Source organism: Lithobates pipiens, unplaced genomic scaffold (genome assembly GCF_037356315.1).
Source record: "Lithobates pipiens isolate NorthernLeopardFrog02 unplaced genomic scaffold, aLitPip1_a1.2 Scaffold_18, whole genome shotgun sequence".
Lineage (NCBI taxonomy): Eukaryota > Metazoa > Chordata > Amphibia > Anura > Ranidae > Lithobates > Lithobates pipiens.
In genome coordinates this window covers 590,629,466-590,641,324 of record NW_027507758.1, presented here as the reverse complement: position 1 = coordinate 590,641,324, position 11,859 = coordinate 590,629,466, and the positions used below count along the sequence as shown (strand labels likewise).

The following is an 11,859-nucleotide window of genomic DNA, read 5'->3' as shown; positions in this document are numbered from 1 at the left end:
GCGGGGTCACCCATACGTCACGAGGAACCCCAGGTTTCCCCTTGCGTCAGAGGGGGGGGGGGGTCAGGTGACGGGTGGCCCCGCCCTCCGTATCTAAGAAACGTCAGCCGCCGGAATGCCTGCAGTGTCTCCGTGGAGGAGACAGAAGAAGGATGGAGGATCGCTGCGCTGGATGACATGAGACATCGCTGGAGAGATGATCGTCCGTCGCTGGATAGCAAGAGTGGATTACCGCCGCTGGAATCTTTTTTTTATTTTTTTATTTTTAATAAAGGAATTTTTCAAAAGTGTGTTTGTTTTATTTAACCATTTTTTACACTTTCTTTGTGAAATGGTAGGGGTACTTTTGTACCCCCTTACCATTTCAAACAGGGGGGGGCCGGGATCTGGGGGTCCCCTTGTTAAAGGGGGCTTCCAGATTCTGATAAGCCCCCCGCCCGCAGACCTCCACAACCACCGGCCAGGGTTGTGGGATGAGGCCCTTGTCCTCATCAACATGGGGACAAGGTGCTTTGAGGGGTCACGGACCCCCAAAGCATCCTCCCAATGTTGAGGGCATGTGGCCTGGTACGGTTCAGGAGGGAGGGGGGGCCGCTCTCTTGTCCCCCCCCTCTTTTCCTGCGGCCTGCCAGGTTGCGTGCTCGGATAAAGGGTCTGGTATGGATTTTTAGGGGGAACCCCACGTCAATTTTTTTTTAATTTGACGCGGGGTTCCCCTTAATATCCATACCAGACCTGAAGGGTCTGGTTATGGATATTTAGGGGGAACCCCACGTCAAATTTTTTCTTAAATTTGAGGCAGGGTTCCCCTTAATATCCATACCAGACCTGAAGGGCCTGGTAATTGAATTTGGGGGACCTCCACGCTTTTTTATTTATTTATTTTTTTATTTTTTTATCAATGACTTTCAATGAGTGTTCTCTGTATTACGGAGCCGACAATTCATAATAGCTGCGAGTGATTTTAAAGGACTTTTTTTCCTGCATAAATGACACTTTGTGCTGGGACAGTTCAAAGCACGGGAAACATGCGCCCCTTCACAGGCATACTATAGACACCCCCCCCCCCCCCTACGAAATTTAAAGGAATATTACACTTTTATTGTTTCACTTTAATCATTATTAAAATCACTGCTCCCGAAAAAACGGCCGTTTTTAAAACTTTTTTTTGCATTGATACATGTCCCCTGGGGCAGGACCCGGGTCCCCAAACACTTTTTAGGACAGTAACTTGCAAATTAGCCTTTAAAATTAGCACTTTAGATTTTGAACGTTGGAGTCCCATAGACTTTAATAGGGTTCTAAAGTATGCTATATAGTTAGCTCCGTCGAATCTTCTTTATACATTCGACAGACACCATAAGCCTTCCAAGACAGATTCGACCGTAATTCATGTGGATTTTCGGACGAATGCAATTTTTGAACGAAAAACTAAATAAATAAAAACGAATTTCGGGAGTAACTAAATAAATTAAGTTTTCGGACGAAAACGAAATTCCGAAATGAAATATTTTACTCTGCACATGTCTAGTGGTCAGATGCTTTGAGGGCAGAGGAAAGATCTTGGGTCTAATAGACCCCAATTTTTTAAAATTTACAGGTTGCAGAATGCAGATATGTGCAATTTACAGAATACAGATATGTGCTATTTACATGTTGCAGATATGTGCAATTTACAGGTTGCTGAATGCAGTTATGTGCGATTTACAGAATGCAGATATGTGCAATTTACAGGTTGCAGAATGCAGTTATGTGCGATTTATAGGTTTCAGAATGCAGATATGTGCGATTTAAATGCTGCAGAATGCAGATATGTGCAAGTTACAGATTTCAGAATGCAGTTATGTGTGATTTATAGGTTGCAGAATGCAAATATGTGATTTACAGGTTGCAGAATGCAAATATGTGCGATTTACCATTTTTTTGTTTTCAGATGCGCCATTCAGCTGCAGCGCAGATTTATTTATCTTGAGAGCAACAGCGTTTGCCCTCACAATACATGAAGCTGTGACTCCAGTGCTCTAGGAGGTGATTTCAACACCACAGTTAAAAAAAAGAGCATATATGCTGAAGCATGGGGGCAGCAGGGACGGAGGAGCGATTTTGCTCCTAATCCGCATACATATGGTCGAAATTCCGAAAGATGGCTTGCCCGTGGAAAAGTCCGACCGTGTGTACGTGGCATTAATTTTTTTGTGGGAGGATGCCCCCATGCTTCGGCATATATAAATGGTGCATGTATGCCCACCATTAGAAGTGGGTGGATGAAGGGAGGTATTCTAATGGTGGGCATACCCACCGATCAATCTCTTTTTTTTTTCCTTCAGCCAACAGGCTGCATGAAAAAAAAATTACAATATATGTCCAACAAGGACCAGCAACGTACTGGTATGTTGCTGGAATTTGAATGGTTATACCAGAATGATGCCTGCGGGTTTTGGTATCATCTTGGTATTCTTTTCAGATAGTGATCGGCTTTCATGTAAAAGCAATCCTAGTGGCTAATTAGCCTCTAGACTGCTTTTACAAGCAGTGGGAGGGAATGTCCCCCCTCCCGGATATAAACATCGCCATTGGGAAAGCATTTTATCACACCGAACGGTGTGGTCAGATGCTTTGAGGGCAGAGGAAAGATCTAGGGTCTAATAGACCCCAGTTTTTTCAAATTTACAGATTGCTGAATGCAGATATGTGCGATTTACAGGTTACAGAATGCAGATATGTGCGAATTGCAGATTTCAGAATGCAGATATGTGCGATTTACAGGTTACAGAATGCAGATATGTGCGAATTGCAGATTTCAGAATGCAGCTATGTGCGATTTACAGATTTATGAATTCAGATATGTGCGATTTACAGATTTAAGAATGCAGTTATGTGCAATTTACCGGTTGCAGATATGTGCAATTTACAGAATACAGATATGTGTAATTCACAGGTTGCAGAATGCAGTTATGTGCGATTTATAGGTTTCAGAATGCAGATATGTGTGATTTAAATGCTGCAGAATTCAGATATGTGCAAGTTACAGGTTCCAGAATGCAGTTATGTGCGATTTATAGGTTGCAGAATGCAGATATGTGATTTACAGGTTGCAGAATGCAAATATGTGCGATTTACCATTTTTTTGTTTTCAGATGCGATAGTCAGCTGCAGCACAGATTTATTTATCTTGAGAGCAACAGCATTTGCCCTCACGATACATAAAGCTGACTCCAGTGCTGTAGGAGGTGATTTCAACACCACAGTTAAAAAAAGAGCATATATGCTGAAGCATGGGGGGCAAGCAGGGGCGGAGGAGCGATTTTGCTCCTAATCCGCATACATATGGTCGAAATTCCGAAAGATGGCTTGCCCGTGGAAAAGTCCGACCGTGTGTACGTGTCATAACTTTTTTGCGGGAGGATGCCCCCATGCTTCGGCATATATAAATGGTGCATGTATGCCCATCATTAGAAGTGGGTGGATGAAGGGAGGTATTCTAATGATGGGCATACCCACCGATCAATCTCTTATTTTTTTTCCTTCAGCCAACAGGCTGCATGAAAAAAATTACAATATATGTTGTGGTAGTTCGGAATCTCCAATCCTGGGACCGGGTTTTGGGACCAGCCAGCAGTCTGGCTGGATGATTGCACAGGTGGGTCTTGGGCTTAAAACAAAGCCAACACCATGGTTCTGGGCTCCACCCTCCCGAGGAGTCCAGGCGTGTAAGGGAGAAGAAGTGTGCATGTCTGCACAGGTCGGTCTGTCAGAGTAGACAGAGGGTCCAAGCTTGTGGGCTGAAAGAGAAGCTGTTAACCTCCCTGGCGGTACCATTATTTCGGATTTTAGGTGCTAAAAGCGGTACCATTATTTTGCATGAAAATTTGGCGTTTTATATTGTAGTCCTGCAATTCTTAGGAATAACTCTCTTAAATCTGTCCAAACCAGAGTCTAGCAGACATCCCGGGTATGATAAAGTTTGAAAAATTAAATCATAAATTATAATATAAGAAATAATTATAAATAATTGTACCAAATAATAATATAACAATAATAAAAATTATTCAATAATGTAATCACATCAAAAACACTGAAATTTGCTCAGTTGCAGAATTGTCACTGTCATTACTTTTCAGTATTTGATGACGAATCTCCCCACAAATCGCTATCGCTCAATTCTGCGAGTGATTCTAATTTATTATCGCTGTTTTCTAGCTGCTCTAAAATCATTTTTGATGTACAGTGACAGTTTTGGTTGCTATGGACAATCTCCAGTTTCCAGGTATAAAGAACAGCTTTTATTATATAAAACTGCATGCAGGACACTGGACAGACCACTAGGGACAACGGGGATGTGAAATGTTTACATACAGCAATGTAATCTGTAAGATTACATTATGCTGTATGTTTACTGTGTGTTTCACTTTTTGAATTTGGCGCCGATCTCCGTCCCCGTGCGTCGCAACGCTCGCAGGGCACGGAGATCGCCGATGTGATAGATCGAGCGAGACACGGCTCGCTCGTACAGCGGGGAGGCGACGCTGGATCCGAGGGAGAAGGTGAGTATTCCTCCTCCTGGATCCAGCGATGCAGTCCCGAGTCTGACTCGGGGATACCGCTTTTGGTATGAAAAATCCACCCCGAGTCAGACTCGGGAAAACCGTCAGGGGGGTTAAAGAGTGCTGAGGTACTGGGTGTATGGGAACTCTGTTAAAGAGCCAAGAGGGCTGCAGCAGAAGTCTGAGCAGCAGTGCTGCTAAAGAGAGCCAGGTGGCTTGGTATTTTTGGTTCTACATACATTACTGCTGTGGAAAGCTGAAACCCCTGTGTGGGCAACTATTTTGTTATCTGACTTTTCTTTCTTTAATAAAAGTGGGCCTACGAGCCCTTAAACGACATCTGGTGTGGATCCAGCTCACTGGTAAGCTCTACCTTTAAGCTAAAATAACCCCAAATATTACAATGTCCAACAAGGACCAGCAACGTACTGGTATGTTGCTGGAATATGAATGGTTATACCAGAATGATGCCTGCGGGTTTAGGTATCATCTTGGTATTCTTTTCAGATAGTTATCGGCTTTCATGTAAAAGCAATCCTAGTGGCCAATTAGCCTCTAGACTGCTTTTACAAGCCGCGGGAGGGAATGTCCCCCCTCCCGGATATAAACATCACCATTGGGAAAGCATTTTATCACACCGAACGGTGTGGTCAGATGCTTTGAGGGCAGAGGAAAGATCTAGGGTCTAATAGACCCCAATTTTTTCACATTTACAGGTTGCTGAATGCAGATATGTGCGATTTACAGGTTACAGAATGCAGATATGTGCGAATTGCAGATTTAAGAATTCAGATAAGTGCGATTTACAGATTTAAGAATGCAGTTATGTGCAATTTACCGGTTGCAGAATGCAGATATGTGCAATTTACAGAATACAGATATGTGCTATTTACATGTTGCAGATATGTGCAATTCACAGGTTGCAGAATGCAGTAATGTGCGATTTTTAGGTTTCAGAATGCAGATATGTGCGATTTAAATGCTGCAGAATGCAGATATGTGCAAGTTACAGGTTTTAGAATGCAGTTATGTGCGATTTATAGGTTGCAGAATGCAGATATGTGATTTACAGGTTGCAGAATGCAAATATGTGCGATTTACCATTTTTTTGTTTTCAGATGTGCCATTCAGCTGCAGCGCAGATTTATTTATCTTGAGAGCAACAGCGTTTGCCCTCACAATACATGAAGCTGTGACTCCAGTGCTCTAGGAGGTGATTTCAACACCACAGTTAAAAAAAAGAGCATATATGCTGAAGCATGGGGGCAGCAGGGGCGGAGGAGCGATTTTGCTCCTAATCCGCATACATATGGTCGAAATTCCGAAAGATGGCTTGCCCATGGAAAAGTCCGACCGTGTGTACGTGGCATAACTTTTTTGCGGGAGGATGCCCCCATGCTTCGGCATATATAAATGGTGCATGTATGCCCATCATTAGAAGTGGGTGGATGAAGGGAGGTATTCTAATGGTGGGCATACCCACCGATCAATCTCTTTTTTTTTTTTTTCCTTCAACCAACAGGCTGAATGAAAAAAATATTACAATATTTGTCCAACAAGGACCAGCAACGTACTGGTATGTTGCTGGAATTTGAATGGTTATACCAGAATGATGCCTGCGGGTTTAGGTATCATCTTGGTATTCTTTTCAGATAGTGATCGGCTTTCATGTAAAAGCAATCCTAGTGGCTAATTAGCCTCTAGACTGCTTTTCAAGCAGTGGGAGGGAATGTCCCCCCTCCCGGATATAAACATCGACATTGGGAAAGCATTTTATCACACCGAACGGTGTGGTCAGATGCTTTGAGGGCAGAGGAAAGATCTAAGGTCTAATAGACCCCAATTTTTTCAAATTTACAGGTTACAGAATGCAGATAAGTGCGAATTGCAGATTTCAGAATGCAGCTATGTGCGATTTACAGATTTAAGAATTCAGATATGTGCGATTTACAGATTTAAGAATGCAGTTATGTGCAATTTACCGGTTGCAGAATGCAGATATGTGCAATTTACAGAATACAGATATGTGCTATCTACACGTTGCAGATATGTGCAATTTACAGGTTGCTGAATGCAGTTATGTGCGATTTACAGAATGCAGATATGTGCAATTTACAGGTTGCAGTTTCAGAATGCAGTTATGTGCGATTTACGGGTTGCTGAATGCAGTTATGTGCAATTTACAGATTTCAGAATGCAGTTATGTGCGATTTACAGGTTGCAGTACGCAGATATGTGCGATTTACAGGTTGCAGAATACAGATGTGTGATTTACAGATTGCAGAATGCAGATATGTGCGATTTATAAGTTGCATAATGCAGATATGTGCGATTTACTTGTTGCAGAATGCAGTTATGTGCGATTTACAGATTTAAGAATTCAGATATGTGCGATTTACAGAATACAGATATGTGCTATTTACAGGTTGTAGATATGTGCAATGTACAGGTTGCTGAATGCAGATATGTGCGATCTATAAGTTGCAGAATGCAGTTATGTGTGATTTACAAGTTGCAGAATGCAGATATGTGCGATTTACAGAATACAGATATGTGCTATTTACAGGTTGCAGATATGTGCAATTTACAGGTTGCTGAATGCAGTTATGTGCGAGTTACAGAATGCAGATATGTGCGATTTACAGGTTGCAGGGTGCAGTTATGTGCGATTTATAGGTTTCAGAATGCAGATATGTGCAATTTACAGGTTTCAGAATGCAGATATGTGCAATTTACAGGTTTCAGAATGCAGTTATGTGTGATTTACAGATTGCAAAATGCAATTTTGTGCGATTTACAGGTTGCAGAATACAGATATGTGCTATTTACAGAATACAGATATGTGCTAGTTACAGGTTGTAGATATGTGCGATTTACAGGTTGCAGAATGCAGTTATGTGCAATTTACAGATTGCAGCTATGTGCAATTTACAGGTTGCAGAATGCAGTTATGTGCGAGTTACAGGTTTCAGAATGCAGTTATGTGCGATTTACATAATGCAGATAAGTGTGATTTACAGGTTGCAGATATGTGCGATTTACAGGTGTCAGAATGCAGATATGTGCGATTTACTGAGTGCAGCTATGTGCAATTTACAGGTTGCTGAATGCAGATATGTGCGATTTACAGGTTACAGAATGCATCTATGTGCAATTTACGGATTCTAGACATTAATCTTATGGTGACCCTGATCAACGCCAAGTCTAAAGGGTTTCTGCCCAGGGTCAAATTTTCCACTTCAGAGAGGGAGAAGACAAAGATGCTTTAAAGCATGTATGGAATTTTTACGCTGGGCTATTTTATTTCTTCTCTTTCCATTAATTATCTTCAAATTTATCAACAAGCTCCCTCTCGCATGGTCATGGGCACCATCCCAGGTTTGACCCCAGAGAACTCGGTAAGGCAGCGTCTACGTTCCTGGCCCTTCGTTGGCCAAGTCTAGATGTAAAAGTGCTGTTAGATGGCCTAGGAAAAAGTTAGTAGACTAGTAGATCCTATGGGATGAAAGGGCACACAGTTTAACTGACGCGCATTCTGACATACGGAGGCACCAGAAATGAAAGTTGGGGAAATCTGAGTACAGAGAGACAGGCCCTGCGTCAGAGGTTCCATGGTGTAATGGTTAGCACTCTGGACTCTGAATCCAGCGATCCGAGTTCAAATCTCGGTGGGACCAAATCAGCTAGGATTAAGTTGTCAACCCTTCAGTATAATAAGGAAGGAGGGATGTCTCTCCCGCACCCCAGGACTTACTTTTTAGCATCCCAACTGCAACAACTAGGGGGGTGGGGACTAATAGACCTGACCGATCCTATTCGTAGGCTACTAGATACAGAAGGGGGGACAGTGAGTCTGCACTTACAGGGCTGGAGGCGGGTTACCCACACCTGGATTCAACGGTTCCTACTGTGAAACTGCTGAACACACTATGGCCATACATGAAAAAGATGATTGGGTTGAAAGGATACCTGCTTTGTACACCTATATGGCGCAACAAATAACTTAAGGAACTACAGAAACTAAAAGGCTTCAAGAATTGGGAAGAGGCGGGTATTAAATATATCTCCCAGCTGTATAATGGCTCTACATTTAAATTGTTCTCTGGAATCCAAACAGAATTGGGGATTCCAAATAACAATTTCTTCAAATACCTTCAGCTACGCCACGCCTTTCAGGCACAGTCAAGGTCTACTGTACTGCAACCAGCAGATCATACTAGAATTCAAAACATCCTTATGAAGAAGGATAAAAAGGGAATGATCTCGCGGTTGCTATAGTGCGCTTCTTGTACAAACGCAAGACCCTACTGGGCTACCCTGCAGACAGGGGTGGGAAACTGATATTGGCCCCATTGAAGAGGAAAAATGGGAACTGCGTCTAGCGGCAGCCCCCCTAGTCTCACTATCAGCGTCCCACAAAATATCACACTTGTACCTATTGCACAGGGCTTATAGGACACCCAGAGAAATGGGGCATCAGAGACTCTCCCCTATGTCCGAAATGTTAGACAGACCATGGGGATCTTCTCCACATGTTGTGGAAGTCCCCCAAGCTCTTCAGATTCTGGAGGGAAGTGCTAGACATGGTATCTACAGTGTATGTCATGTCTATCCCGGTGGAGCTGGCCGTTTGTCTGCTGGGTGCACTAGAGAATGAGACACTGACCTCACACACATGCACAGCAATCCTACGATTGCTTTACGAAGCGCGTAAACTGATTGCCCAACGGTGGATTATCCCGAGTGCCTACCAAGGGTCAATGGGTGGACAGTGTAAACAAATTATTAATTAAAGAGAAATTAGCATATCAACATAGGAAAGTCCCGCAAAAATTTTATTTAATGTGGCAGGCATGGCTAGAGATCCCGGGGTTAGCCCCCTACCAACTCATCAAAGACAGATTGATAATGGGTTGGATATTCAAAGCATGGTTGCTCAACTATTACTAACAGGTAAAAGAACAATTCCAAACAAAAACTTGGCATTTGCGCTTATGGAAGAAGGAACACTACAATATTAAAATGGAAGTAAACCCTTCCAAACAACTTTGACCTACAGGTAAGCCTAGATTAAGGCTTACCTGTAGGTCCAAGTAATATCTCCTAAACCTATATGGTTTAGGAGATATTTGCCCGAAAATGGGCCCCGCTGTCTACGGCGCATGCGCCGTAGACAGCGGCGTGCATGCGCACTAAATGCGGCAAGTCCAAGAATGGATTTGCCAAATTTGTCGACTCCCGTGCGCATGCGCGGGAGTGACGTCATCGCGGCCTCGCCGTATGACAGCGGCGGAGCTGCGAGGCGCGACTCCCGTGCGCATGCGCGGGAGTGACGTCATCGCGGCTTCGCCGCTGTCATTGGTCGGAGCTGCGAGACGCCACCAGCAAGATGGACGCGGCGGACTACAGGGATCAGCGGCGACTTCGCTGGCTCCTGTGTCAGGTAAGTGACACATAATGAGCTACTATGCGATGCATAGTAGTCCATTATGCTTTACCTTTGCAGGGAAAAAAAGAGGAAGTAAACCCATCAGGGTTTACTTCCTCTTTAAGTTACTATAGTTGATTTAATATAAAATGTGAACACAAGAAATTAAGAGAATTACAAGGGTCAATTGTGTAAGCATAATTTTTTCAGTATGACATTTATTATAGTTTATCTGTATACGATATATGATTCTGGAATTGCTGCACAGTGGATGGATAAATGAATAAAGATATGTAGAGAAATGAAGGGAGAAAGAGTAATAGTAAAACTAAGCAGGGAATAGGGCAAAATAAGTAAGTGTAACAAAAGAAGCTATATTTGCAAATGTAAGGGAAAGTATTGAGGAACTACTCTGTTTAAGGGCCGGTTCACACTGCAGGCGATGCGAGGCGACACCGACTTGCCTCGCCGCGACCTGCCGCGACCTCAGCGGCAACTTGCAGATGACTTCTGTATAGAAGTCAATGCAAGTCGCCCCGAGGTCGCCCAGAAGTAGTACAGGAACCTTTTTTCTGAGTCGGAGCGATTCGAGTCGCTCCTCTCAGAACGGTTCCATTGTACAGAACGGGGGCGACTTGCCAGAGCGCGGCGAGTCGTGTCGCCTCGCATCGCCCGCAGTGTGAACCGGCTCTAAGGCTCTCTCCTTTTTTCCAATGTTTCTCCTGCTTTGTGTTTTATGTTGTTTTGTATTTCTATGTACTGCCTATTTTATACCATGTACTGTGCAACAAAAGAAATAAAAGTTATTTTCTGATTTAAAAAAAAAGGCCTCCGAGTCCACCAGTTTATAACAACTGCGGGCTATCAGTTCTGACAAGCCAGCCGTCAACCGTTGGGCAAGAGGGTTTCCGGCATCATCATTTTTTTACGCTCGAACATTTGGCCCATGGAAGCCTGCCTTTTTGCAGAAAAACGTGAGGGTGGCATGATAGAAGGTGGAGTGGAGGGCAGTTGTGAGGAGAGAGGAGAAGGAGAAGTAGAAGACGAGGCTGGACGAGTGTGGCTTTGTGGGTTCCGTTGCTCCCACTGGGCTCGATGATGGCAGCTAATGTGCCTTCTTAAGGCGGTCATCCCTAGGTGAGTGTTGGGCTTACCGCGACTTATGCGTTGACTGCAAAGGTCTTAGATGGCAACACTATTGTCAGCAGCGGACACGTTAAAAAAAAGCTCACACTGCGGAGCCATGTGCCGGCATCCTGGGAGCGCTAGATGTGACCGTACATGGTTGATGCCTCGCTCCTGATACATTAGCAGTCTGCTTTGTCCCTCCTGTGCAATCTAAGTTCCGCCTGCTTCTCCTCCCTATCTGCTGGTCCATATCTCCCTCTGAACTCCCCTCCTCTTCCTCTCCGGTGGGCACCCACGTGACATCACTAGACATGTCATAATCGACGTCACCTTCCCCACCACTATAATTAGAGATCTCGGAGTAGGCAGCAACACCGGGGACCAACCTCCTCCTTGGGCTGATCTGGGTACTGTCGTCAGACTGCTGACGACAGGTTGTTGCTACCTCCTCTTGCTGATGCAATGCCAAGAGTGGCTGCGCATCGGCAATGTCTTGTGATGGATCGGAAAATAATTCTTGTGACTCAAGCAGAGGGTATATGGTGGTGGTGTTGGTGGTAGTGTCTTTGGGGGTGCACACAGCAGAGAGTGAAGAGGGTGCAGATCGAGAGGATGAGGAGGGTGCAGAAGAGTGAGGCTGAGTGAGCCACTCAACCAAGTCTTGTGCATCCTTTGACGTAATAGCACGCACCTTCTGAAATTTGCCACTTTGGCTCAAGCCTGTTGCTCCTGCCCTACCCTTACCACCCCTGCAGAAGG

General features: G+C 44.1%; 1 non-coding gene across 1 annotated transcript; it reads left to right on the top strand.

Moving 5' to 3' along the window:
• The first annotated feature begins 8,149 nt into the window (after positions 1–8,149).
• TRNAQ-CUG (transfer RNA glutamine (anticodon CUG)) lies at positions 8,150–8,221 on the top strand. Its single transcript has one exon. It is a non-coding gene; the product is annotated as a tRNA-Gln (tRNA).
• Positions 8,222–11,859: the final 3,638 nt, after the last annotated feature.